The sequence below is a fragment of the Panthera leo genome, chromosome C2, assembly GCF_018350215.1.
Source record: "Panthera leo isolate Ple1 chromosome C2, P.leo_Ple1_pat1.1, whole genome shotgun sequence".
In the NCBI taxonomy this organism is placed as follows: domain Eukaryota; kingdom Metazoa; phylum Chordata; class Mammalia; order Carnivora; family Felidae; genus Panthera; species Panthera leo.
This window is the reverse complement of record NC_056687.1, coordinates 103,912,585-103,940,539: the sequence shown is the minus strand read 5'-3', so window position 1 is coordinate 103,940,539 and position 27,955 is coordinate 103,912,585. Positions and strand designations below refer to the sequence as shown.

Here is a 27,955-nt window from a genome sequence, read left to right as displayed (position 1 = left end):
CCAACTGGAAAATGGTGCTGGGGCAGATATCCCAGATTGTTCTACAAGCAATATTTATGTAGCTAATGATAGTTTTATATTGTCCTATAACTCGTTCTTACACTGATTGCAGTTTGGAATATCATGTTTTCATTATAAATTATGTGTAAATTTATATTTACTTATTACATACCTTTTATGCAGCAGGCATTTTGGAACATTAGAAGTATAAAGATGAGTAAGACTTCCTTTTACTCAAAGAATTCACAGTATATGGGGAAAAGGAATGCAAAGTTCACTAACCAGAATACAATGTGGGGACGTGTTTTACTCTCTGAATGGATGCACTGCTGTGGATTATGGGGATGGCGGAGAACAATCTGAACTCTGCCTTGTTGGGTGGGGGAGCTCAGACCAGGCAGTGCTTTCCAGATATGCCATTGAACTGGGTCTTGAGATATAATGGAGTTCAGAGAGACACAGAAGGGGTGACGTGGAAGGGCATTCCAGCAGGAGGAGACAGCCTGAGAGAGGCATGGAATGCTGGCCAGGAGACTCAGGAGCCTTCTCCTGTAGTTCTGATCTTGTAGCTCTCTAGCAAGAAGATGTGTGCCTTTGAGAGAGTCATTTAACCTGATTTTCATAATTTGTAAAATATGGGGGCTCAAGTGAGGTTTTTTAACTCTAAAATTTGGTATCTGTGATCAGGAGATGCAGAGAAGCTAAATGAGTCATGTAATGTTTTAGTCAGTTTAGGCTGCTGCCACAAGATACCTTAGACTGGATGGCTAAGCAACAAATATTTCTCACAGTTCTAGAAGATAGGAAGTCCTAGATCAAGGTGCCAGCAGATTTGTTGTCTGGAGAGGGAGGGCTCTCTTCCTGGTTTGCAAATGACTGTCTTCTTGCTGTATCCTCATATGGGGTGGTGGGAGAGAGAGAGAGAGAGAGAGAGAGAGAGAGAGAGACAGAGACAGAGAGAGAGAAAGAGAGAAAGAGAGAGAGAAGGCTCTGGTCTCCTCCTTGTCTTACAACAGCACTAATCCCATCATAGGGACTTCACCCTCATGACCTCATCTAACACTAATTGCCTCCCAAAGACTTCACTGCCCAATACCATCACGTTGGAGACTGGGGCTTTAGATACAAATTTTGGGGCAGACACAAATATCCGTCCATAGCACTGAGGGTCACATGATTCACCCATGGGAGGGCCAACACTGGAACTCCAATGTCACTGTTACATTTCACTCTCCTCCCTCATCTCAGTCCATGTAGCATCTGCTTTGTACATGGATAGTCATTTAGCAGGGTGGAGGCTTCTATGCTTTCTAAAGGAACTCCTTTAGTCAGCTGAGCAGTCTTGGTTATTACCATGTACATTCCAAACATTTTTAGGTTCCTTTGATTGGTTGGTATCCTTTTGGCCTCTCAGTGGATCTTTATCACTCTCATTTGATAAGGACTGTAGGAGCCCTAAAAATTGTTCTCTTAATGCAAATTGATATTCTACTTCTCTCTCTATTAAATTCTTTTTAATGTTTATTTATTTTTGAGAGAGAGAGAGAGAGAGAGAGCAGGAGAGGGGCAGAGAGGGAGGGAGACACAGAATGCGAAGCAGACTCCAGGCTCTGAGCTCTGAGCTCTCAGCATAGAGCCTGATGTGGGCTTGAACCCATGAACCATGAGAGCATGACCTGAGCCAAAGTCTGAAACTTAACCAACTGAGCCACCCAGGCACCCCTCCACTTCTCTTCCTAAAAAGATATTAACTACAGTGGAGGTAAAAAAACACAAAAGCTTATTTTATCTTAAGAATCAGAGTTCTCTTGCCTTATAATCTAAAGCATATTTTCTGCATTAAATTATTTGAGTTCCACTTTGATATTTTTCCTTTCTAGGTGCCACCCCTGTTGTTATTTCTTTAATATTTTTCATTAAAATAATGCACTTTATTTTATTTAAATACATTTTAAAAATGTAATAACTTTGAACTCACAGGTTGATATTATTATATTCTTTTTAAAAAATGTTTATTTCTTTTGAGAGAGAGAGAGAGAGAGAGAGACAGCTCGAGCAGGAGAGGACCAGGGGGCGGGGGGGAGAATCCCAAGCAGGCTCCATGCTGTCAGCACAGAGCCTGACATGGGGCTTGATCCCGTGAACAGCGAGATCATGACCTGAGCTGAAATCAAGAGTCAGACGCTTAACTGATTGAGCAACGCAGGCAGCCCTATTATATTCTTCATTATATTTGTTTATTATATATGTTTGTTTATTATATATTTTATATTGTTTATTATGTTTCATTATATTGTTTTCTATTCACTTTAATATAATAAAGCACCTTGTGCCATCTAAAACCTTCCTACACATAGTAAAACCATGTATATGTACTATGCTTTGGAAAAATTTAAGACTATCTGGGTTTATTGGTTGAATGGTGAAAGAAGGGAGGAATAAAAAAGATAAATAAAAATGATACTATTTTAAGTGTATACGTTATATGAGTGATTTAAAAAAATGGAAACATGAGTTTATAGGAGACAGACAAGTAAGTTTGCTTGATTTCAAGCCCCTGTTATTGTCAAGGTAAATTGTGCATGTAAAGAAGGAAGTTGAACAAAATGACATTCCTTTTTGGGCCTTGAATATTTGCACATCTTTTTTATGATTCTTGTTTCACTCAGTAGCACTAGGGTCATGCGACCATATAGATATAAATGCTATGCTGTATATCTTGTCAAGAAGGGTAATGTCTGGGGCGCCTGGGTGGCGCAGTCCGTTAAGCGTCCGACTTCAGCCAGGTCACGATCTCGAGGTCCGTGAGTTCAAGCCCCGCGTCGGGCTCTGGGCTGATGGCTCGGAGCCTGGAGCCTGTTTCCGATTCTGTGTCTCCCTCTCTCTCTGCCCCTCCCCCGTTCATGCTCTGTCTCTCTCTGTCCCAAAAATAAATAAAAAACGTTGAAAAAAAAAGAAGGGTAATGTCTGTGCCAGGGAAAGGAATTCTTGTTCTTATTGTGGGAAGGTAAAACAGAGTCAGAAGCAAATGAGATCAGATTCAGCTTGTCAAGCCTAGGGCAGGACCCTTGGAATCCAGAAAAACAGATTGGAGAGTGAGTTTAAAAGAAAGGGGGTAGGGGCGCCTGGGTGGCTCAGTCGGTTAAGCGTCCGACTTTGGCTCAGGTCACGATCTCGCGGTATGTGAGTTCGAGCCCCGCGTCCGGCTCTGGGCTGACTGCTCAGAGCCTGGAGCCTGTTTCAGATTCTGTGTCTCCCTCTCTCTCTGACCCTCCCCCGTTCGTGCTCTCTCTCTGTCTCAAAAATAAATAAACGTTAAAAAAAAAAATTAAAAAAAAAAAAAAAAAGAAAGGGGGTAGGTAGGGCTGGCTTCACAGGCATGTGACCTCTGTGGTTGTACAGGTTTCCACATTTAGAAAGGCCCTGTACTCGATTTAATGTTCTGCTCTCATCATCTTAAAAGTCTTAATAATTTTTGAAAAAGGGACCTACATTTTTATTTTGCACTGGGCCCTAGAAATGTAGCCAGTTCTTGGGTTAGGGTAGGGAGATATTTATAGAAGACTTTATTCAAAGTTTAGGTTCATGGGGTAGAAATGGAAGAGTGAAAACTAGAAATGAGTTGTGAAAAGGAGGTTTCAGGTCTTACCTAATGGGTCTCTTCTGATTGACCGTGGCTCATAGGTTAAGAGATCCAACAAGGATTTCTTGTGCCTTAAACTCCTTAAGCACTGGAAAACATTGTGCAGTAAGTTGTTCTCTGTGAATTACCTTGCAGAGTCAAGTTATGGTGGATCAAGCGGGGGCTGGCAAATGGAAATGCCTGCCAAGAGCGGCTCTAAAACAACAGGGAGTGGTCAGCAGGGGGGTGGGCACGAGGGGAACATGGTCTGTATTCTGCTTCAGCCTGTATTTGCCACTTGATGTTCAGCCATGTCATTGTCCAGAGTGGCTGAACCCTCTGGTTCTTTAGGAGCTAGAAATGTGGATTTTTTAGCTGTGACGGTTTCCAATTAAAAAAAAGAAATGTGCTGTGTGGACTAAATAAAACATGTGTAATTGAATTCATTTCAGTCTTTAAGCAGACATTTTTATTTTTTTATATTTATTTATTTATTTATTTTAATGTTTTATTTATTTTTGAGAGAGAGAGACAAAGTATGAGCTGGGCAGGGGCAGAGAGAGAGGGAGATAGAATCCACAAAGCAGACTTCAGACTCTGAGCTGTCAGCGCAGAGCCTGATGTGGGGCTCGAACCCATGAACCATGAGATCATGATCTGAGCCAAAGTCAGATGCTTAACCGACTGAGCCACCCAGGTGCCCCTAAGCAGACGTTCTTAAACAACTTATTTTCTATAGGTAAACACGGAAAGTGACTAAATTAATATTTTAGGGGAGGGATCTATGGATCTAATGGACAATGGACCTAATTTTGGTATCTTTGGTGAAGACATCCCTAATACAGAGATGGGGTTAGGAAGAGAGCTGCCAGTGGATGTTGAGGATTATGGTACAGAATAAGCTCTAGATTCTCTTTCTTTTCTTTTTTCTTTTCTTTTCTTTTGCCTTCTCTTTTCTTTCTTTTTTTTTTAAAGTTTATTTTATTTATTTTGAGAGAGAGAGAGAGCAAGTGTGAGCCTGAGTGGGGGAGGGTCAGAGAGAGAGAGAGAGAGAGAGAGAGAGAGAGGATCCCAAGCAGGCTCCTCAAGGATTCAGAGCTTGATCCCATGGACTATGAGATCATGACCGGAGCAGAAATCAAGAGTCAGATGCTCAACCAGCTGAGTCACCAGGTGCCCCCAGATTTTCTATATTGGAGGGGCTTAGGGGTTACAAGGGATATTGGTTTACGGGGACCTATTTTGAGCTGTGTTTGTATAACAAACTCATTGTTTTAGATAATATGACATAGATCATAAGAAGCCAGCTAGCTCTCTAGTACATTTTTTCCCACTCTTCAGGTAAGATTGAAATGACAGCAACTGGTCATTTTCAGGAATGGACCGAGGAGTTTTAGGGCTGCTAGCGATTAAGGAGGAATACAAGCTTCTCAACCCCCCAGACCAATCTTTTGTCCATTACTGTTATGGTTTATTGTTAAAAGAAGATATTATGAGATGGACACATTAGCCTAATGTGTCCATTAGTCTGATGCCATTAAAAATGCAATTCATCTAACCATTTCCCCCCGATTCTGTGCTCACCTTCTGAATATGATTTGCCTCCCAAGTGAATCTACCAGAGGGAGAGAATGAATGCGTTCTACAATTTAGAATATAGGTGTTTTTATAGCTACTTATTGTTAATTATAATCTAATCAATTGACATTCTGGTGTTGTGTGTTATGACTATAGTACTGTGGATCTTCCAGTGAAATGTAGAATCTCTTTGATATGCTGACAAACTCAATTTTGAACTTGCACAGCTCAGGGCCAGACCTTATACTATGGCAAATTTGCCAAAATAACGAATGCCACTTTGGGAGACCCTCTGGGGGGCCTTTCCTTAAGTGACACCTAAAATATACCTTAAATGTATGCAACTTTCCTATTTGAATTTCTTTAGTGATAGAGACACGATATATAGTACATAAAAATCATGGGGTAAAGTGGGATAGCCCCATGGAAGTCTTACAAGGATTTCAGATGTTTGAGAGCTGCTGGCTCAAGTGAAGGTAAATTGATTTCTTTTTTAAAAAATTGATTTCTTTTTAAGAGCACTTTTCTAAAACATTTTATCTAGCCAGTGATCTCCAGTAGAAATACATTGTAAGTAGTGTTTCCCAACTTCATTTGCTAATGGCTCCTTTAAAATGTTTCCTTTGGCAACCAGTGCCTTTGGAAAACATCATGAAATATTTGCAAAGCGTGGCCTTAAGATTGCGCTGAAATTGAGGTATTTCTGGAATTCTCCTGGGGGAAAAGATGTATCTAATCAGTTTTCAGAATTTTTGTTGAATCACAGTTTGCATCGGGTTCCATAAGATCTACCTGAGTGTTCTGGAGTGTTTGCTTACTAGCTATTTGAACCTGGAATTGTCCCAGCATTGACCTGGGCAGAAATGGAACTTGGCAATCTGGATTTTGCAATTTGGATCATATTATGAGTCAACCTGGAATTCCCGGAGTCCAAGACTTCCTTTATTAGTATGTTTCTTCTCCTGATAGTTCACGTCTTAAAAAAGAGGTTGGGAATTTGCTTCTTAAGACCTATCTTAGAACTCAGCCATATTCTCACAGCTAGGACTCAATGAACATGATGGTTAGCCAAATAAAGATTATTTTCAGAAAATCAGAGATCAGCTTATAGAGTAATATAGTTTTATGGATACATTATTTTCTTTAATTCTCAAATGAGGAAAGTGATTGCAGAACTCTATTTCCAAATATGAAATGGTGATTGCAGGTACAACTCAATTGTGTATTCTTAGTGTGTAATGACAATATTGAGAGGAAAATTGATTAGTATTTTTAAAACAGCAGGAAAATTATTTCCTGCCCAAACATTGATTAGTCTTTGAATAGGCTTTCTTACAATCCTTTTCTTCCATAGACTGCAGGGTGCAGCACAGTCATATTTTATGTGGAGTCAAGCAGAGAAACCTACTTGATGCGATTAAACTTATTGCTGCTTTTTCAGCAGGTGCAAAAATAACTTTGTCTTCAGTAGTTACACTTTTCCTGGCTTGATAACACATCAGGACTTCTGTAGTTTTATTTTGATAAAAGAGATTATAGGAACTATTGTATTATGTTATGAAATGTGCAAACAATGAAGTATTGAAGTTTTCTGGTGATATATATTCCTCCCTTTGACTTATAAATAGCAATTTGCTTAGCATGCTTGCATGAGTGCTTTAAAATCCTATTAGCTGAAGGTCACATAACATTAGCTTATTCCTGATTAGGTGTTATGTAAAATATAGGGATAAAGAAGACTGAAGTTCTTTCCCTCAGGGAACTTAAGATCTACTTGAGGAGGTAAGACATAGAATTAAGATAAATAAATATTAGATTGAGAGAGTTTATGATGAGTCCCAAATGAGTGGTTTAGAATATTACATAACTGGTATAGTATTTCACAGGAGAGAGATGTTTCCTGCCTCCTGAGGTAGTTGGGGAGCACTCCTGCAGGAGCTGGGCCTTGAGCTGGTCCCTGGGGACAGAAAGGATTCAGCCAGGTGGAGAAGATTAGGCAGGATGCTGGTGGCGGTACCAAAGGCAGCTAAGCCAGAATGTGTCTGCCTTTTCAGCAGTGAGTGGATCTATTTGGCTCTAATAGAGGACTCATGAAGGTGAATAATGGAAAATAAAACTGGAGAGGTAGGTTGAATTCAAATTGGAAAGGGCTTTGAACACCAGGCAAAGGAATTAGGACTTTATTCTGTAGAAAATGAATAAATAGTAGAGGTTCCTGAATAAAAAGAAGCAGAAAATGCAAGACATGGCTTTGTAGTTAGAGTAGAAACAGTGCACAGCTCTGAACTGAGCTGCCTTACGATGGAAGACAGTGGTGAAGAGAAGTGTGAGCATTTCTGTCTTCGTTTCTGATGGGAATATAAGTTGGGTTAGCTGTTTCATTTTCATTCTTCCCTTTATTTTTCCTGTTCTCTTTTAAGCCCTGTATAAAACCTTTTTTTTTTTTTCAGTCTTAAAATACATTAATTCAAATTTGACCTTCCTTACTGCATGATAGTTTGAATGCCCAAAGCTATTTTCAGTTGTTCCAGATTGTCATAAGAGTTTGATGTCCAGGTGCCAACTGGAAGGGCCAAACCTGGCCTGTGGAGGATTGTTTTTAAAATCTGATTCTAAATTAAGCACTTTGGGATAGAAAAATGAGATGTGGCCTACTTCTAACTCAGCATTTGACTGAAAGTATATGTGTTTTTTCTTCTCTGCTTAAATATTTGTCTGGCTCTTTCAGACTCAAAAGGCATATAACTCAGAGCTAAGAATATTTAGATTCCTCTTCCTTCCTTTTTTCCAGAGTATTTTTTAGCTTCCACTATAAAAAGTGATACTTATAAAGGAATTTCTCCAAATATTGGGTAATAATTCTTAAAAAAATTTTTTTATTCCTAGTCCTCCTATTTCATACCTCACAAATTATTGAAACAGGATTAAAATTTTTTTTGAAATATGAGCCATTGGTAGAAGTTAGACTTTTAAATATTTAAAATTAAGTTCTTTTTGTAATGTTTATTTTTATTTATTTATTTATTTATTTATTTATTTATTTATTTATTTTTTAATGTTTATTTAGTTTTGAGAGAGACAGAGACAGAATGTGAGTGGGTTAGGGGCAGAGAGAGAGGGGAGACACAGAATCTGATGCAGGCTCCAGGCTCCGACCCGTCAGCACAGAGCCCGATGCAGGGTTCAAACCCACGAGCTGTGAGATCATGACCTGAGCCAAAGTCGGCCGCTCAACCGACTGAGCCACCCAGGTGCCCCTGCTTATTTTTATTTTGAGAGAGAGAGAGAGAGAGAGAGAGAGAGAGAGAGAGCGAGCGCACTCGCAAGGCGGAGGGGCAGAGAGAAGAGGAGAGAGAATCCTAAGTGGGCTTCGAGCTGTCAGAGCAGAGCGCAATGCAGGAATCCATTTCACGTATCGTGAAATGATGACCTGAACTGAAATCAAGAGTCAGACACTTAACCAAATGGGCTACCCAGGTGTCCCCTAAAATTAAGTTCTAAATGACAGTGACCACATTGGTAGCAATTGTGATACAGGGGAACAGATCATAGTATACATGTTTTGGAGCCAGAGAAACCTGGTGTCAGCGCCCCCCCTCTGCCATTCAAACTGGGTGACCTGAGTGTATTACTATGATTACACATCATTTTCTAAGTTCCTTGGGTAGAATTCACAGCAGGTTCTTTTCTCTATATATAAGTGGAATTTATTTGGAAACTCACAGTGACAGAAAATGGATAAAAACACACATAGACTTTTAAGGGTATCTCAGCTTAGAGACCTTCTGAGACCTGCTGAGATACAGAGTAGAGGATGTGGAGAGAGTCTGTGGGCATAAAGGGAGATTGATGGTTGTGTCACCTCAGATTCCAGGCCTTTATCCTCTCTGAGCCTTAGCTGCTTCATCTTTGAAATGGAGAATAATACTTACAGGGTTGTTATGAAGACAAAAATAGATAACTTAGAGCAATACTAGGCTCTCAGTAAAACAGTAGCTATTATTATTGGTGGTGGTGGGATTTGGGTGGGTTTGACTTCTTTTTCAGCTCCACCATTTTTTCCCCTGTATTTTATTTCCTTTTCTACCATCCTAGAAGATGTGGATGTGTTCAGAGCCTAGGATCTTGAGCTAGGAGAAAGAAAAAAGAAAAAATCCTTAGTGATCAAAGGAGTCTTTCAAGGAACATGCTAAGACACTATCATGTGATACTTATACTTTCATTCCATTGGCCAAAACTTAGTCACAGCACCATACCTGGCTGGAGTGGAGGCTGGGAAATGTAGTCTCTTCCCTGGCTGGTCTTTACATGGAAGAGGGGAAGATGAAATTTTGATGGCTAACCAACAGTTTCTGCCAAGGTATTCAGTGTGCTTTTATGACCTGAGTGTTTCCAGTGTCCCCATGGAAACAAAACCAATTATGATGGTATGTAAACATTTTAAATATTCCATAAATGTGTTACCATTTGACCAGTACTCTTAAGATAGAATATTTTATCCTCAGTTTTTAATGTACTATAAAGCACTTTGACTTTCTAATTAAAAAGGTTAAGATTTTGTTTGTAATTATTTAGTCCAGCATTACCATTATTCTTTTTTGTAGTTATGAGGTCTTAGAATTTGGGATTTGATCTCAACAGAGTCTCACCTCACAGCCTCCATTGACATACACTTTGTGTCAGTTTCTGCTTTGCAGTCACAGATACCTATACTGGTCATCACTGCTAGAATTCTGAGGGTCAGGCTCAGTAAAATGTATGCCATAATCACATAACAACAAACATATAAAAACAATTGTCATGTATCTGAAAATATCCTTTTGTGTACTCAGATCTGCCATTGTAAAAACTTTTGTCTGTTTTTCATCATCTATCTATTTGGGTCTTTAAACTGGATTATTATTTTTTTTTTTTTAAATTTTGAGATAATTATAGATTCACATGCGTTTGTAAGAAATAATAGAGATATCCTACACACCCTTCACTCATTTTTCCCCGGGAGTAGCATCTTGCATGACTGTAGTACAACAATACAACCACTATTCACAGTGCTTATTTAGATTTCACTGGTTTCACATGTACCCGTGTGAGTGTGTATATGTATGTGTGTGTGGTCCTGTGCAGTTTTATCACATGTATAGATTCATGTGATCACATCACAGTCAAGATACAGCACAGCTTTATCAACACAAGACTCCTTTGTGTTACCCTTTTAGCCCTAACCACCACTCTCCTTCCCTAACTCCTGACAATCACTAATCTGTTCTCCATCTTCGGCCATTTCAGGAATACTATATAAATGGAATCAGGCAGTATGTTTCTTTTTTTGGGGCAAACATTCTGCGCCTAGACTAAGTCTTAGTCATTTACCACAGGAGGACAAAGAACAGCTAATCCCCTAGGCTCTAGGTACCTGTCCTATTTCACAGAGATGTTTATGAAAATACATAAATCTGATGTGCAGGGTTTTTTTTTTTTTTTTTTATTAACTGAGGTAATTGCATATGTGAGCTTTTGAAATTGGCTTTTTTTTTTCACTCCACCTGATTCCTTTGAGATCCATCCAAGTTGTATGTATCAACAGTTCATTCCTTTTTAATGTTGAGAACTATTCTTTGGTATGGATGTACTATGGTTTGATTAACCATTCACCCACTGCAAGGACATTTGGATTGTTGTCAGATTTTGGCTAATACTTTTAAAGCTGTTATAAACATTTGTGTACAGCTTTTTGTTTGTGTGGATGTCAGTTTTCTTGTATGCAAGATAAATGCTCAAGAGTGCAATTGCTAGGTCTTATAAGAGACACATTTAGTTTTATAAGCAGCCATACTCCTTCCTAGAATGGCTGTAGAATTTTACATTTCTATAAGCAAAGTATGAGCGATCCAGTTTCTCTGCATTCTTGAATCCTCGCCAGAATTAGTATTATCACTGTTTTTTTGTTTTTACTTTAGCTTATCTGATAAGTATGTAGTGATATTTCCTTGTGATTTTAATTAGCATTTCTCTAATGGGAAAATATATATACACCCACACACACATATACACATGCACACAGACACATATATATACACATGTGCACATTTTATACATATATTTTTTTTTTTCAGAGTAATATCTATTTGGATCCTTTGCCCATTTCAAAATTGAGTTAATTATTTTTTTATTGTTGAGTTGTAAGAGTTCTTTATATCCTCTGGAGGTAAATCTCTTATCAGATAGATGATTTACCAATATTTTCTGACATTCTTTGGGTTGTCTTTTCACTTTCTTGATGGTGTCATTTGTAGCACAAAGGTTTTTAATTCCACTGAAATCCAATTTATCTTTTTTTTTTTTTTGTTCATTTGTGTGCTTTTGGTGTTGTATCTAGGAATCCACTGCCTGACCCAGAGTCACAAAATTACCCCAATGTTTTAAGAGTTTTATAGTCTTAACTCTTATAATTTAGGCTGGTGGTCCATTTGGAATTAATTTTTATGTATGGTGTAAATATTTCTTATGCTTTAAATTTTTTCCGCTTTATTGAAATATAATTGACATACAACATTGTGTAAGTTTAAGGTGTACAAGGACAAAGATTTGATACACAAATGTATTGTGAAATGATTACCATGGTAAGGTTGGGTTAACACCTCTGTCAGCTCACATAATTACCTTTATTTTTGGAGTGATAACGTTTAAGATCTACTCTCTTAGCAAATTTCACATTATACAGTATTGTTAAATATAGTCACCATACTATACATTACATCCCAGAACTTATTCATCATATATCTTATGCTTTAAAGTTTTATAACTTTATATTTTACATGTAGATCTGTGATCCATTTCAGTTATTTTTGTAAAAGTTATGTCCAGTTGTGCCAGTACTATTTGTTGAACTCAAATACAATTTTTGGTTAAAATCTAACTGTCCCATATGCAGTCAGACTTCAAGCTGGTTTTTCTTCTGAGAAAGAAGTATATCTGAGATGAAGTGGGGATATCAGGAATCTAATAAGTGGCTGTACCACCTCAGTTTTCTACCTGCAAAAGGAAGATAATACTTCTTGCCAAAATAAAAATATAAGGATTAAAATCAGAAATACCAATTTCTTGTCATAAAGGTACTTGATAATGTCACTTAAAAGACTTACAAATGGAATAACATTTGGTAAGTTTACCTCCCAATAAAGAAAATGGAAAGGAAGTTTCTCCTTGAAGATGAAAACATATGTATTATTTTAACACTTCTAAGGACCTCAAGCTAAAATAATGAACTAGAATAAAAAAAAAGAAAAGAATTGGCTTTTCACATTTCAAGTCTTTTTGCCTGGAACTTTGTTCATCCATGGCTTTTTATTAGGTTGTTTGTGAACAGTTGGTGCACATATGGTACAGTTACACCTCATTAATAGAAAATAAATTTTCCATGTGGTTTTGTTGCCTCTTTCTTTGCAGTTATTTTGCTTTAAGACAAATTTCTGTTTCATGAAAGTTTGGCCTTTCTGTCTTAGGAAATCTCTGCAGACACTTTATGTTTGTTTGAAATTACTCATCTTTAAAAAAAATTTTTTTTAATGTTTATGTATTTTTGAGAGAGAGAAAGGAGAGAGAGAGAGAGAGAAAGAGAGAGAGAGAGAACATTAGCAGGGGAGGGGCAGAGAGAGAGGGAGACATAGAATTTGAAGCAGGCTCCAGGTTCTGAGCTGTCATCACAGAGCCCAATACGGGGCTCGAACTCACAGACCATGAGATCGTGACCTGAGCTGAGGTCAGATGCTTAATTAACCTACTGAGCCACCCAGGCGCCCCATTAAATTACCCATCTTCTCTTAAGTTTTGCAGTCATGCATTAGATACTGTATACTTCATTGTGTTCCTTTAAAAATTTGTATCATTAGGTTGCTCAATTTGAAAGACATATTTCAAAAAAGATTTTGGCACATAAGATAAGGCTTTAAAAGTACAACAATCTCCTTTTATTTAGAATAGCTGAATAACTGAGAATTATATATACTAGAGGTGGGTTATCAGTGAAATCAGTGGTTAGTTATAAAGTATATTTTGACAATGTGTATAGTGCTTTCGCTATTCTTTTTAAAAGATTTTTTATTGGCATGCAATTTTATAATTCACATATAAAATTTACCTTTTTAAAGTGTACAAATAGTGTTTTTTAGTATTTCACAAAGTTGTGCAATGATCACCACTAATCCTAGAATGTTGTGTTGATTATTTGTCAATCCCTTTTGATTTATTTTTGCTAATTTTACATGTCAAAAACAGATTAGAGGTGGTTTATAATGGGATACTTATTATAACAGTATGATTTAAGATTTCAAAAACACTAGTTGGAAGGGAGGAATAAATATACCAAAAGTTTTAACTGAAGGTAATGTAATATACTTTTAAGCAAAGCATGTAAATCTAAAACTTTCAGTGTGATAGTGCTTCATCTTCTATCATGGATCCAAACTTGTATTCCTAAAAACAGATATCACTCTGCTTCCCTCTTTAAAACGCCCTCTTGGTTTCTACAGCCAGAGGTCATCTTTCAAGTTAATGGATGAGACTCATTCAAAGTTATGAATATAACCTTGCTGGGTGGGTAGGGGTTTGTGTGTGTGGGTAACTTTGCACATCTTTTTGTACCATCAGTTCTACCTAAACATTTTAGAGAAGCACCAATATTTTATATTAACTTGAAGATATTGATTAATATAAAAAATACCTAATGGGTAGAATGCAAAATTTGTATGAAATACATTAGACATCAAATAAATGTTGTGCTTGATCTCAGTTGATAAGAGATATGATACCAGGAACCCTTCTTAACACATGTTCTCTTTTGCCACTAGCAATTCTGCCTAAAAACTAACTGTGGAGTTCTGGCATACCCAAACAAACAAATACAGAACCAAACAACCCAACAAACTCCAGAGCCCTACCCCTCAGCCCTTAGATTGGTATGAAGTCGCTTCACATTGTACTAAATGTCTCACAGATCTGGTTCAGTATCTAACCCTTTTCATATTCTTTTCCTGGAATGTCCCTACTATCAACCCGATCTGCCCTGCACTATCAGATTCCCCACCCCTTCCTCCATTCCTGGCTCACATAATTTCTGTCCATGTGTTCCCTATTATTATGCTGCCCAGGTACATTCTTCCCGTCTCTGTTGCTGTAATTGCCATGGTGTATTATTATAGAATCACAGGAGGTCTGGTTAGGTAGAGAGAGGTGGTAATGGATGTATGTCTCTTTGTAACTGTAGATGCCTCAAAGGCAGGGCTCATCTTTTATTCATCTTTATATTCTGGTACATCATATGGATCGTAACACATAGTGGATATTTAATAAATGTTTTCTTGAATTAATGAATGAACTTTGGATGACACAAATTTGTGGACGATAGTAGTGCAGATAATTTTGTTTTTTGAAGCATTGTAGTTTTTTTTAATATCAGGATAAATTGAGCTTTTGGTACTTGTTATTCCCTCTTCAATGCATTTCAGTGACTTGCTCTTGGCAAGTCAACAATGACCTAGGTCCAAATCCAATGTACTTTTTTAACCCCAATGCTATCTTTTTGGAGCTCTCTGCTGATGTGACACTGTTATACATCTCTACTTTTGAAGCTCTTTACGCTCTTATTTCTGGAACAGTGCCCTCTCTCACATTTTCTCATGTCAACCATCACACTTTTACAGGCTCCTCTTCCTCTGACTGCATCTTAAGTTGGTGTCCCCAGGTTGTGTCTTTGGCTCCCATCCTTCGCTACACTGCACTGGAGCATCTCAGCCACTCTCCCTGTTTCTGTTTTCTGACCATAATCCCCAGATTGGGGTCCTTAATTCAGTCCTTTTGAGTGAGCATCCTTCTCATCTCTGTGCCTCCTTGGCATTGCTGCCAGGATAGTTCAAAGCCTCACAAACTCTACATGTCTAAAATGAAATTTCCCTTCTTTCCTGCTGAATTAATTCTTCTCCTGTGTTCTCATTTTCTGTCTCTCATTTGCTGAAACCACCATCTACTCAATTACTGAAGCTAGCAACCTAGCAGTTCTCTACAATCCTTCTTCCTCACATATCCCTTTCAAATTAACCAAGAAGACCTCTCAGTTTTATTCCCAGATATTTTGCAAATTAATTTTGATATTCCAAAGCTATTGCCTTCTCCCTCCGGTAATGCTGCAGAGTGGAGAGTTCATGTGGGAGGGTAGAGAGATTGACATTGTCCAGCCCAGTGATTGCATTTTGAACATCAGACTAGCATATGGGCATATATCAAACATTAAATATTTGTGTTGTTTTCTGGTCCTGACATTTCTGGACCAGAAATCTGTCTTTTTCCTCCTGACCTACACATGTACTATTTCTTGATTTCTCTGCTGGTATGGACTGCTTTAGAATTCTCTGGACTGCCCTAGACCTAGAAAGACTTGGGTCTTTAACAGAGCCACATGGCATGCCCATTAAGGAATGTTCTTTAGACCTTCTCTCACATCCAGCATACCCCATATTTGAGTGGCAGACACAGGCTTCTGCTATTTCCAGGAGACCTGTGTTCTCCTGCTTGCCACAGAGCTTGGGCTGGAATCAAGGGCAGTTTTAAAATTTTCTGGGCTGCTTAGCTCACTCCATGTCATGGTTACACTGCTGATTTCATGGGAGGAGGGAGCTTACTTCACTTTAAGGAAGTCTGCTTTTTTGTCATAGTTGTCTTTATTCTCTCTCTGTCCTTCCCTACACTTGTCAGAGACTAATTACTTTCTATAGTCATTCCTGCAAGGGTTTCTATGTCCCTTCCATTCCCAGTGCCCAACCCTTTCTAAAGCCATCCTTGTAAAGATTGTCAATCTACACATTTATTATTATTCTCTTCCTTCTGTCACAAAGGATTTGAAGTATTTTACAGCTGTAAGAGCTGACAGATGTTAAATTTCACTTATCTTGTAGGCAGGATTTATTTTAAATATGGGAGTGGTGTGATGGGGTCTTGTTTAGAAAACCACAGGGAGAGCCTCTGCCATCAGAGATGGTTACAAATTAAAGACAATACCTGCCTCTTGTTAATCTGTATTTACTTAAGCAGGTGTATTGTTTATTAAAATTTTTTTTTAATGTTTGTGTATTATTTTTGAGAGGGGAGAAGGGCAGAGAGAGAGGGAGATACAGAATTCGAAGCAGGCTCCAGGCTCTGAGCTGTCAGCACAGAGCCTGACACGGGGCATGAACCCATGAACCACGAGATCGGGACCTGAGCCAAAGTCAGACACTTAACCCACTGAACCAGCCATGCACCCCAAAGTAGGTGTATTTTTGATTGTCTATCATCTAAGGTTTAAAAAAAGCATTAAAGCAGTGACTTTATTTTTTTCCTTTGGAAAACTGAGGACTATATCCAAACTTGAGACCAACCTATGTGAAAAAGAGCAATTCAAATGCCTGTTTTTTCTTAGAAGTAATTTACCTCTGCTAGTAGGTTCCATGGCTGCTTAGCAAGGGTAATTTGGTTCAGCACAATGTTTTCTAAGTTGAGATAAATTATTCCTTTTAGGAAGTTAGATCTTCCTGGGAGAAGTAAACACTTCATCTTTGAGAAGAAGAGCTTATCAAAATATTGAAAGGATTTGTTGGAACATCTAACATGAAACTTTGACGGGGGAAGAAAAGAGATAAATTTTTGAGAACAAGACTTTTTATAAGGGGATGTCTTGGGTAAAGTGCCTTGTAGGAACATTGGTTAGCTAGGGGGAGAGATCAGATATTCAGGGAATGGGGAGAGGCAAGCCAGGAAATGCAAAGGAAAAGAGGATTGTGATAAGGTACCTAGACACACACTGCCCTTCTTCCTTAGAGTGGCCCCGGCCGGAGCCTGTCTCCTGTGAGCCAAGATCTTCCACTCTTTCAAGGGTCAGTCCTCGTTTTGCTCTTGGTAGAAAATGAGTTCATTGTTGTTTTTGATGTTGTGTCGATTTCCCCCCTGTGGGATAGATAATTAGAACTCTCTGATGAAGAAAAGGTCCTCTCTGTTTTATAGATAATCATTTTGTGAACCGTCAAGTGAAATTCAGCTTTAATCTTCAGAGCAAATGAAGATTAGTTAGGATGTATTAAACTCTGTGAGTTTAATGTTCATGACAAGTGTTTCATAAAGGAAGATGTTCTCTATTATCCTTCGTCAGAAGGAAATTGTTGATAAGAAACCATTTTGAGTAGTAGAATTTATGTCAACATCAGAAGCTAGGGAAGCTGGGGCAGCTGAGCATCCAGGACAAACAGGGCAACTGGGGCATCTGAGATTTCTTGTGTAGTGTTATGTCTTTACAAAAAAATCACATATTTATGTAGTCTCTTCCCTCCAGAGCAATTAAGGAAAATATTTATTCTTTAAAAGTAAAACTCTCTTTTAATGGAGTGTGTTAATTCCTGACAGAGTTTTGTGAAAAAGGATACCAAGAAAGATCTTCTCCCATTCTTGTCTTTGTTCCCCCCCCCGCAGATAAAATTGTTATAGTTGGATAATCTATTGATTTAGGATACACTGGGTTGGTAATTTTATCTTGATCATCCAAAGAAGGATGTGACCCCAATGTAAAAAGTCAGACCCTTATGCTGCAAAAACCAATTCATCCTCTTTAAACAAACTGGTGGGAAGGTTCCCAACTTTTCACTGTCAGTCAGCAACTATGCTTTTAATGTTGTAGTTTCCCAACTGTATTCCGTGCACAGTCATCTCTAAAGGTTTATTATAGAATTTCTGTTTATAATACAATGATACCTGTGTTTTCTTTTCTTTGGAGTTCACCCAAAGCAGCGTCTTTTCCCCAGTTAACTGAAAACAGATATTCTTTATGATACTGTATAAATTTCTTTTTTTTTTATTTTTTTTTTAAATTTTTTTTTTTTTCTTCAACGTTTTTTTATTTATTTTTGGGACAGAGAGAGACAGAGCATGAACGGGGGAGGGGCAGAGAGAGAGGGAGACACAGAATCGGAAACAGGCTCCAGGCTCCGAGCCATCAGCCCAGAGCCTGACGCGGGGCTCGAACTCACGGACCGCGAGATCGTGACCTGGCTGAAGTCGGACGCTTAACCGACTGCGCCACCCAGGCGCCCCAATACTGTATAAATCTCTTGTTGCTGCTGTTACAAATCACTATAAAGTTGGTGGCTTTAAACAGTAGAAATTTATTCTCTCACAGTTCTGGAGCCTGGATGTCTGAAATCAAGGTGATGGCAAGGCTGTGCTCCTTATCAAGGCTCTAGGAAAACATCTGTTCCTTGACTCTTCCAGCTTCTGTGGCTCCTGGCTTTTTTTTGGCTTGTGGCTGCATCAACTCCCAATTTCTGCCTCTGTGGTCATATCAACTTCTTGTCTGAAAACTCCTTCTAACTACATTTAGGACCCACTAAATTCCTCAAGATCTTTGATGCAATTACATTTTGTCATACGAGGTAGTATTCACAGATTCCAGGTATTAGGGTGTGGACCTCTCTTTTTGGAGGCCATCATCCAGCCCACTTTGTCCTTTCTTCTTTGTCTATAAGATTTAGAATGTTCTATCTATTCTGCCTGCAGTAAGAATATATCATCATAATCTTTCTAAAATTCTGAGTAGATCTAGATAGAGGTGAAAATATGAACTTTTGCCTTTCCCAATAATCAACCTAGATTTAATTATTCATGTTATAGACTGCACTAGTGGAATAGATAATAGAAAATATGAAAGGGAAGATAATCCCAGTATCAGTTATGTTTGACCTTGGCCAACTGTAATGTAGAAAAATATTAAAATCGTTAAAATATTCAAAATCATTTTTACCATCATTTATACAGCTGGGAAGTATTGAGCAATAAGAGATACATTTGGGTTATGCTGAATGGGTATTGAAAATAATTTATTTGAGGTTGAAATTTTGTCAGTGAAATAACCTGTAAGGTGCATACATTGTGAGCATTAGCAAGAGTATTTTGATATAAAGTATTTGTGAAACTAAAGATAGTTGGCACTGGATTTGTTTCCAATTTAATTCATTTTGACAGATGATAACAAAATGTTTCTTCTTTTTATAGTATTCAGAATAAAGAGACATGTAATGTCAAACTTTAATTAAACTTTCTCTGCCTGTACCTGGACTTACCTTACATAAATAGATGTTTATAATTATGAATCCACATACATCAGTTACTGATAGCAGTGTCAAGTTAGCGTGCACCCAATTAGTAAGGTTACCGGATTTTTAGGTGGTCTTGGAATGCTAAGCAGGCAATGCCAAGTTATTTAGAGAGATCTTTCTTTCAGACCTTAGAAATGTCTTTTGTGTGTAAACCAGATAGATATCTTGACCACTATGTGGTTCAGCTAGTTTAAAAGTGAAGACTGGGGTCTGGGAAACAGTTACTCCTGTTTGCTGATGTGTACCTGAAATTCAGGGAACTCATTTTGAAGGAGCCAGAGCCACTTGGTGTATCTCTGGGGACTGTCCTTAGACTCTTCTCTGGATGGCATTTTCCTCCTCCTTCCATACTGTGGTAAAAGTGGTGGAACATACAAGGTGAGGTCTTTTTAGAATATACCTGTCTGGGTGTCACAGAGGGTAAATAGGGAACAGTGAAAGATAAGAGTAGAGCCATTCATTGAATCCTGATCACGGAAGGCCTTGAATACTAGGCTTAGAAATTTGGATTTTCTACTTCCTTTGATCCTTTTCTTCTTATTTAATCTCCTTCTCCACATTTATTTCATCCTAGATGGCAGTGAACCTGCTTAAATTTTTTGTGTGTGTTGATCAGTAATATTTTCCTTTCTAATAATTTTAAACAAATTTCTGAAACTCCTTTCCAAAAGCGTTTTGAGGTTTGATTCTAAATTTCCTATCCTTTACTTCGCCAAAACAAAAAACCTGAATTTTGAATTTTTAAAGTTTTTACCACTTAAAAAAAAGAAGTTAATATTATTTATGTTACACTTCTCTTTAAAAAATGTCTTTGGTTTCCAGACAAAATATGGAAATTTTGCTTCCAGAAGGTCATGGTCTCTTCTTTTCTAATTATATTCTTTAAAGTTCTGACCGTGTGGGTCCTGCAAATTATACTACCATAACTCTTAGATGTACTTTCCATAACATTCAACATATTTCATTTTTAGCCCTTACAGTTCTTAGGACTTTAACCATTATTCATAAAAATTAGAAGTTTAGAATTAAAAAACAAAACAGAACTCCTGTTTTGATACACAACTAAAATTGTTTTGGTTGTGTTTCTGGTTGGATCGTCAAGGTTAGCTCTGGGACTAAGTGGTGTGGTTAAGATGGTTGTGTTAAAAGTATAATGCAAAAGCCAATCAATCATCTCTTGTCTTTTGGGACCGTATCATTTTCTGAATTTCATATATATAATATTCTTTTTTTTTTCCTGTGGACTCCATTCATTTATATTCTACTGTTTATTGATTCATCCTTTCATATTGAGTATCTATTCTATGCTAGTTCTGTGAATACAGAAATGCAAGGCGGGATCCCTATGCTGAGGAAGTTACAGGCTGTGGGAGAGGCAGGCATATAAACAAATAATAATGGCCTAAAATAATAAATGCTATTATAGTGGTAAGACAAAGTCCTCCTTGTGGCTTAAACTCTTTACCCATATTCCCCAACTGATTATTTTCTTCTGTGGGTCTTTTGTCTTTGTCCCTCAATTTCTTTTTCAGATACACACATGTATATATTGCTTACTTACTCTTTTCTACTTTTAGTTTTCCCCATTTTAGGTGTGAAAACTTTTTCTTATGACTGCTTGCTTTCCTGGATGTTTTGGTAGCCCTCTCCAATATTCTGGCATTCCCTTTAAATGTCAACAGAGAGAAAAATAATGTGTCTCATTTGTGAAACATTTAAGGTGTTGCAGTTGATATGAAAAATGGCAGAGCCTATTGTCCCAAAAGGAAAATTATCCATATTACATAATATGAACTATTTAGAGAATATAGAACCATATGTGTGTGTGTGTATATATATATATACATACATACATACATACATACACGTATATATGCAGTAAGTAAAGCATTTAAGAACACTTTAGGACAAATAGCTTTCAAAGCAGCTTTAAATGTGATGAATCACAGTAGAGACCTATCTTCTTATTTGTTTTTATAATGAAAGAGAATATATTACCCTTAAAGGGAAATTTCTCTATTTTATAATATTTTGAGTGAAAATACGAGGCTTAAGAGTGTTTGTTAAACAAGGAAGCACAGGTAAGTAAAATCCAAGATTATTGGTATAGGTGGTATTAATTTATCTGTTTAAATTCTGAATGAATTACTGAAAGCTTGAGATAGAGTCTTAACTCTTTGAGCTCGGATAATTTGGGTTTTCCATCTGTAATAAGGGGTTGGTATGGAAGATACTTGTTTTTCTGCTCAGCTTCCATTCCTTGTTATTCTTGGAAGAGTTGCTGCTTTTCCATATTTGGTCTTCATTGTTCAGATGGGTCCAACCCGGTCCAGTCCCTTTTATCCAGAGGTGTGCATGTGACCCAGCACAGGTCATTCATTGCTGCTTCCTCTGGTCTCTGTGGTTGGTTATGGTTGGTGGGCAACCTCAGGTGGATGAATCAGAAATCAACTGCTGGCCTTTGTCTGGAACTACTGAGAAGTTACTTTTCATAAGGTTCCTAAGTTAAGCAGGATGGAAAGCTGGAATTGTAGGGAAGATCTACATGGGGAGCTAGATATGGGGCCTATACAGAGGAAAGCAGATCGACTAACTACCTTTTCAGAGATTTGCCCAATAATATTTGTTGTCTTTCTTAAGTCAGTTTGAGTTGTCCTTTCTTCTGTCTCATGAAAATGGCGAAGTATAGTCTAATTCATTTGGGTTAGTTAACCTCCACACCGTTCCATTTTCCATATTCTCTGATTCTCTACCTTCTTGTATCACATGCAAGTTAGATTACTCTGATCGAACAAGGTTAGACAAATAGTAACTGGATATTTTCTGGAGGAGTAACTTCATCTCAGAAATAGCAGTGGAAGGAGCAAGAGTAGCTGTTTTACATTTTGAGCTCATTTATCTTTATTTTATAGCGTGCTTCATCTTCTGTAACTTTTACACACCTTTGATCCAATTGTATTCACTAGAGCCCACAAAATATAACAACAGCAAAAAAAGAAAAAAAACACACAACTCTGCTCGATACTAGAAATGAATCACAGGGACATGATTCAGAAATGTCCCTTTCTGAATCACAGGGACAAATGGTCCCTTTCTGAGCCACCCCACCGCTGGGTTAATATGTGTATTTTGTGATGATGACTTTTTAAGGATAGTACATGAAGGTAGAGAAAAAAGAAAGCACCTGTGCAGTGCCTGAAAAACTATGTGTTTGTGAGTGTCCATGAGATGGCGAAGTAGAACGGATGCAGTAACATGGTAACTGGTATGTGGTAATGAAGTATTGTGGATACAGAAGCCCCAGGTAAGGGTCCTGGATCCACCCCTTATTTAGCTGTAACCTTGACTAAGTCTGTAAACTACTTTCATCTACTTTTATGTTTGCGTTGTTGTGAGGATGATGTGGTATAAATTTTGTGAAAGCAGTTTCCATATACAACTTGTTGATGGTTGAAGTCATTTGGGAACGAATGAGCCTAGCTTATAATTCAATGGGTTTCATTGATGAATTTGTGACAGAAGCAACAGATTGGGAAACATTGGGATATAAGATTAGATATGAAGACAGTTTCAGATTTTGAAATCCAGCCTGAGAAGTTTTAACTTGTTTAAAGAAGTGAGTGTTAGCTACCACTTCCAGGTGCCTTCCTTCAGATCATATCTTAACCTTTGTTCTTGTCTCTTCATTCCCACAACCAGTAAAAACTCCTGACTCACCTGGTGGGTGCCAGTCTGTTCCATATCCAACATCCTGTTGCCACATTTCTCTTCTTCAAAAGTAATACACTCTAATTACATGAAGTAGGCAGCTGGATGTGGTAACTGATAGAACATAGAAATTGGAAGATAGGATTGAGGATAGAGTAAATATATATCTGAGAGATAGGACAATCATGGTATTATTAACAGAAGGAGGCAGGTTGGTAACAAGCCCATGATGAGGTGATAAGACATCCAAGTGGAATCATTGTGTAGGAAGTTGCAGGTTTGGGACAAGCACTTAGGAAGTGGAGTCCCTGTATAGATTTGGAAGTTATAAGTCATTGAACTTTATATTTTAAAGGGTCCTATCTTAGATGAGGCTGCTATAACAAAATACAACGGACTGGGTGGCTTAAGCAGTAAACATTTATTTCTCACAGTTCTGAAGGCTGTGACGTCCAAGATCAAGGTGCTGGCAGGTTCAGTGTCTGGCTGAGGCCTTCTTCCTGGTTTGCTGACAGCTGCCTTCTTGCTGTATCTTCGCATGGTGGAAAGAGAGGGAAAGGAAGCAAGCTTTCTTGTGACTCTTTTGAGGGCCCTAATCCCATTCATGAGGGCTCCACCCACAGGACCTAATTATCTCCTCAAGACTCTACCTCCAGATACTATCACTTTGTGGATTATGGCTTTGGCATATAAATTGGGGGTTGGGAGGAGGAATTCAGTCCACAGCAGGATCTTGCAATGTCATTTGGCTTTGATTTTTTTCAGATAAGAAGTTGAATCAAAGTGAAAAGTCACATAGTGTATATTGTTAGTAACATAGCTAGAAATAGATTTTTATTTGCTGACTCCAAGGCCACTGTTCTTTCTTCTCCACCATATAGCCTGCCTGTGATATCCACCCAGAGATTACAATGGAAGCTATGATGATAGAGTTAGGAATATAATGAGGATCAGCTGTGTACTGATGTCTGCACCTCATTATTTAGTGGCTTAAAACCACATGAGTTTATTATTACAGTCCGGAGGTCAGGCTTCTGAAAATGGGTCTTATGGGGCTAGCCAAGGTGCCAACAAGGCCATGTTCCTTTTATTTTATATTTTATTTTATTTTATTTTATTTTATTTTATTTTATTTTATTTAAAATATATTTTTTTAATGTTTATTTTTGAGAGACAGAGAGAGAGAGAGAGGGAGAGAGAGAGAGAGGCAGATTGTGAGAGGGGGACACAGAATCCAAAGCAGGCTTCAGGCTCTGAGCTGTCCAGCACAGAGCCTGATGCAGGGCTTGAACTCATGAACCATGAGATCGTGACCTGAGCCGAAGTCAAGATGTTTAACCAGCTGAGCCACCCAGGTGCCCCCTGTGTTTCTTTTACAGGTTCTGGGGAAAATTTGCCCCTTGCCTCTTATTGCTGTTAGAGACCCGCCACATTCCTTGGCTCACAGCCCCCTTCCAGCAGTGGCATCACTGTGACTTCTGGTTCCAGTGTCATGTTTCCTCTGACTGTGATGGTCCTGCTTCCTTCTTGTAAGGATCTTTGTGATGACATTTGGCCCACTTATATAATCCAGGATAAGCTTCTCATCCGAAGATTCTTAACATCATCATATCTGCCAAGTCCCATCTGCCACGTAAGATAATTTCTGTCATGTCAGGGATTAGGATGTGGACATCTTTGGGGATCATTGTTTTGCCTACCATACTGATGGTAAAGATTATACTAATGAAGATAATCAGGAATAGTAGCTACTATTAATATTTCACCTGCTCCCCAAATTACTTCTAATAATTTTGTCAGAGAAAACAAACTCTTTCATCCCAAAGCATATATGAAGAGCAAGGCTGGCCGAATAAAGGGATTGAGCTGATTTGATAAACGTTTCTTTACACTGCAGTTAAAAATGGCTTCTTTCACAGAGCTGCCTGGAAACCCCTGGAATGTTTACATTAGTCATCCTTTTGATTCAAGCATTGAAATGCTAGCAAAATACAATTATGTTTTCTGGAGAGAAACCAATTGTCAGCCTAGCACAAGTGACTATTAGGAAAGTCAAGTGAGGCACTGAGGAGATGTGAAACAAGACAGGTGAGTTTTGATTTAGAATGAGGTAAAGGAATTGATCATAGCAGAAAGTCGGTTTTCATATTTGAAATATTGAACAATTTGGCTGAAATTTGGTGAGGGGACGGGGACAGTCTTTACACAGAAGACGCACAGAAAGTTTTAGTCTCATCTCTGATCCCCCCCTCCCCCACCACACACACATGCACACACTCAGAGTTCTGAAACCAAATTCCCAAATGAGTCTTAGTTTTCAGACACCATGTTCTGGAAAGTAGTAAAAGAAAAAAAAAAGCTTGAGTAAAGTGGCAGTAAAATAAATGATGATTAGTTTTTTAAAATCAGTAGTGTCTTGCTTTAATTAAAGTCTTGCTTTAATTTTCCTTCTAATTTATTATTAGTTATAGGTCTGCTGAGGAGAAAAGTAAAGAACAGGTTGTCACGTCCTTTAAAAACAAATCAGACAAATTGTTACACAGCATGAGGATATTCCACTAATTTTGACATCCACTTAATGTGTTCACATACTAGCCTTTCTCAGACACAGTACCCCTGTAGCTTTTATTTTTTCCAGATTATTTCCCACAATACATTTTCACATATTGGGTGTTTTTGTTAATTTATAACAAGCATAAATTAGAATATTTTTTCCCCAAATAAAATGCCACAGATTAAAATAGTGATTTTAAAAACTAAAGTCTGTAGAATGTAAAAAATGCAGATCTGGAGACCACGTTCAGAACAATCTATAGTGAACCGGAGGCCTCAGTTATCCCATCTGACCATAGCTTTCTAGCCTTCATTCCTACCTCCTGGGGTCCCCAATGCTATATACCAGCCAGCTAAAGTCACTCTTTCCTGCTTGGCACTTATCAGTTTCCCTTCACCCCACTAACTGTCTTTTGGTATTAAATTATTATTTCCTACAGAAGTTTATTTATACCATCATTATTGGTATATACCATTATTTATACCATTTATACCATCATTATTGGTATCTGGAAAAAGCTTGGCTCTCATCACCCAGTGATGAAACAGGTTGTCATTTTTCATTAAAGCTCCAACCCCTGATTGTGGCCCTGGTTTAATCCATATGCTGTTGTGAAAAGTGTCCAGTACCTGCATAAAGTGTGACTCTGAAGTTATTAGACAGTGAAGGCCACTTTCTAGATGGGGCAGTTTTCAAGTATGTTGCTACAGTTTGAACGTTCACAGTTTATAAGTAGTTGGCCCCTGGGTCACACAAATACTTCTAATTCTTCAAGTAAGCTGTTCCTTCTATCTGCAACCCTCATGTCCCACTTTTCTCTTGAACAGTCTTTTCTTCCAAGTGTCAAAGGTGCAATTCCAAGGACTTGATAGTCCCGTAAAAGCTCCCATGGAGAACTCAGGGTGAGAATGTTCATTCTGTGAGGAAGTTAACTAATATAATTGAAGTATTTGGACTAGAAAAACCAGCTGAATGGATGTAGTTATATGAAGGAAGCCTGGGTAGATAAAGAGGCTGATTTCAGCAGTGCCTGAAAGTCTTCTGACAAACCGTCTCAGAATCTCTACCTTGATCACTCAGAATTCTATTAGATTTGCTACCATCCTATATTGAACTGTAGGTCCCTCTGACTCTTTTTAAAAAATCATGTCCCAAGGAGATCTTCGAACCTCATTCTCCCTGTCTTTCTTGACCACCATCTACTGCTGTTCCAGAAGGAAGATGTGAAAGGATACGTAAATGAAAATTAGAAATTAGAACATTAAAATTCCAGAGTAATCTATTTATCTCTGTGTAGTTGCTTTCAAATGTTAATCAACTGTTTCAGCAAATATTTTTTTTTAAGTTTTATTTGTTTATTTTGAGAGAGAGAGAGAGAGCACAAGTGGGGGAAGGCAGAGAGAACGAAAAACAGAATCCCAAGCAGGCTCCTCACCTTCAGTGCAGAGGCCGACAGGGGACTCAAACTCACAAACTGTGAGATCATGCCTGAGGTGAGCTCAAGAGTTGGACGCTTAACCTACTGGGCCACTCAGGTGCCCCAGCAAATATTTTTTTTGAGCAGCTACTATTTGCCAGGTGCTAGGCTTAAATGGATGATTGAGACATAAGTCTTGTCCTCATGGATAACCACCACCACTGACATGGTGCTGTTTCCACAAGAGATCCTTCCTATCCCCAGGGAAAAAGCCTGATGTCCTTGTTCCTTGGGGAATGATTGTGCTTTATTCTCAGTGGGAAATGAAGGTTGCAGAAATTTCTGGATAAGGCATTAACCAAGATTTTTCTAGGAGTTTATGTCTTTTTTTCTTTTTTTTTTTTGGTGGGGGGAGAACACAAGCAGAGGAGGGGCAGAGAGAGGGGGACAGAGGATCTGAAGAGGGCTCTGGGCTGACAGGCTGACAGTAGTGAGCCTGATGTGGGGCTCGAACTCACAAACTGTGAGATGATGACCTGAGCTGAAGTCAGACACTCAAACTACTTAGCCACTCAGGCATGCCTAGGAGTTTATATCTTATGCGTGAGCAGAAAAATTGGTAACGAATTCAGAGTTTCAAGTTTAAGGAAATATATACACTAAAAAATCCAATGCTATTTCTAAAAAGATGGATTTGAATCTATCAAGTGTCCAAGCTTCAGGTAAAAGTTTAATCTACCAAGTGTTGTCTGGAGATGAAGACAACCCACCATAGCAGTTTGTGCAGGTCAGTAAAAACCAGCCAAACAAGAAAGGGTTTTTTGAAAAGCAAACCAAATTTTAAAAATTCTAGTATCTCTGTCCTAGTTATAGTTTGTTTTTAATGTATCCAGTTTTGATGTCAA

The 27,955-nt window shown here is 38.2% G+C and overlaps 1 protein-coding gene and 1 long non-coding RNA gene across 8 annotated transcripts in view; one reads left to right on the top strand and one right to left on the bottom strand.

The window, feature by feature from the left end:
• PPM1L (protein phosphatase, Mg2+/Mn2+ dependent 1L) overlaps positions 1-27,955 on the top strand; it is a 288,540-nt gene that overhangs the window by 70,766 nt on the left and 189,819 nt on the right. The gene's annotated exons all lie outside the window — the stretch shown is intronic.
• On the bottom strand, positions 9,175-9,951 carry LOC122198837. The gene is made up of 2 exons (XR_006193179.1): positions 9,457-9,951; positions 9,175-9,330 (listed from the first exon to the last, which is right to left on the bottom strand). It is a non-coding gene; the product is annotated as an uncharacterized LOC122198837 (long non-coding RNA).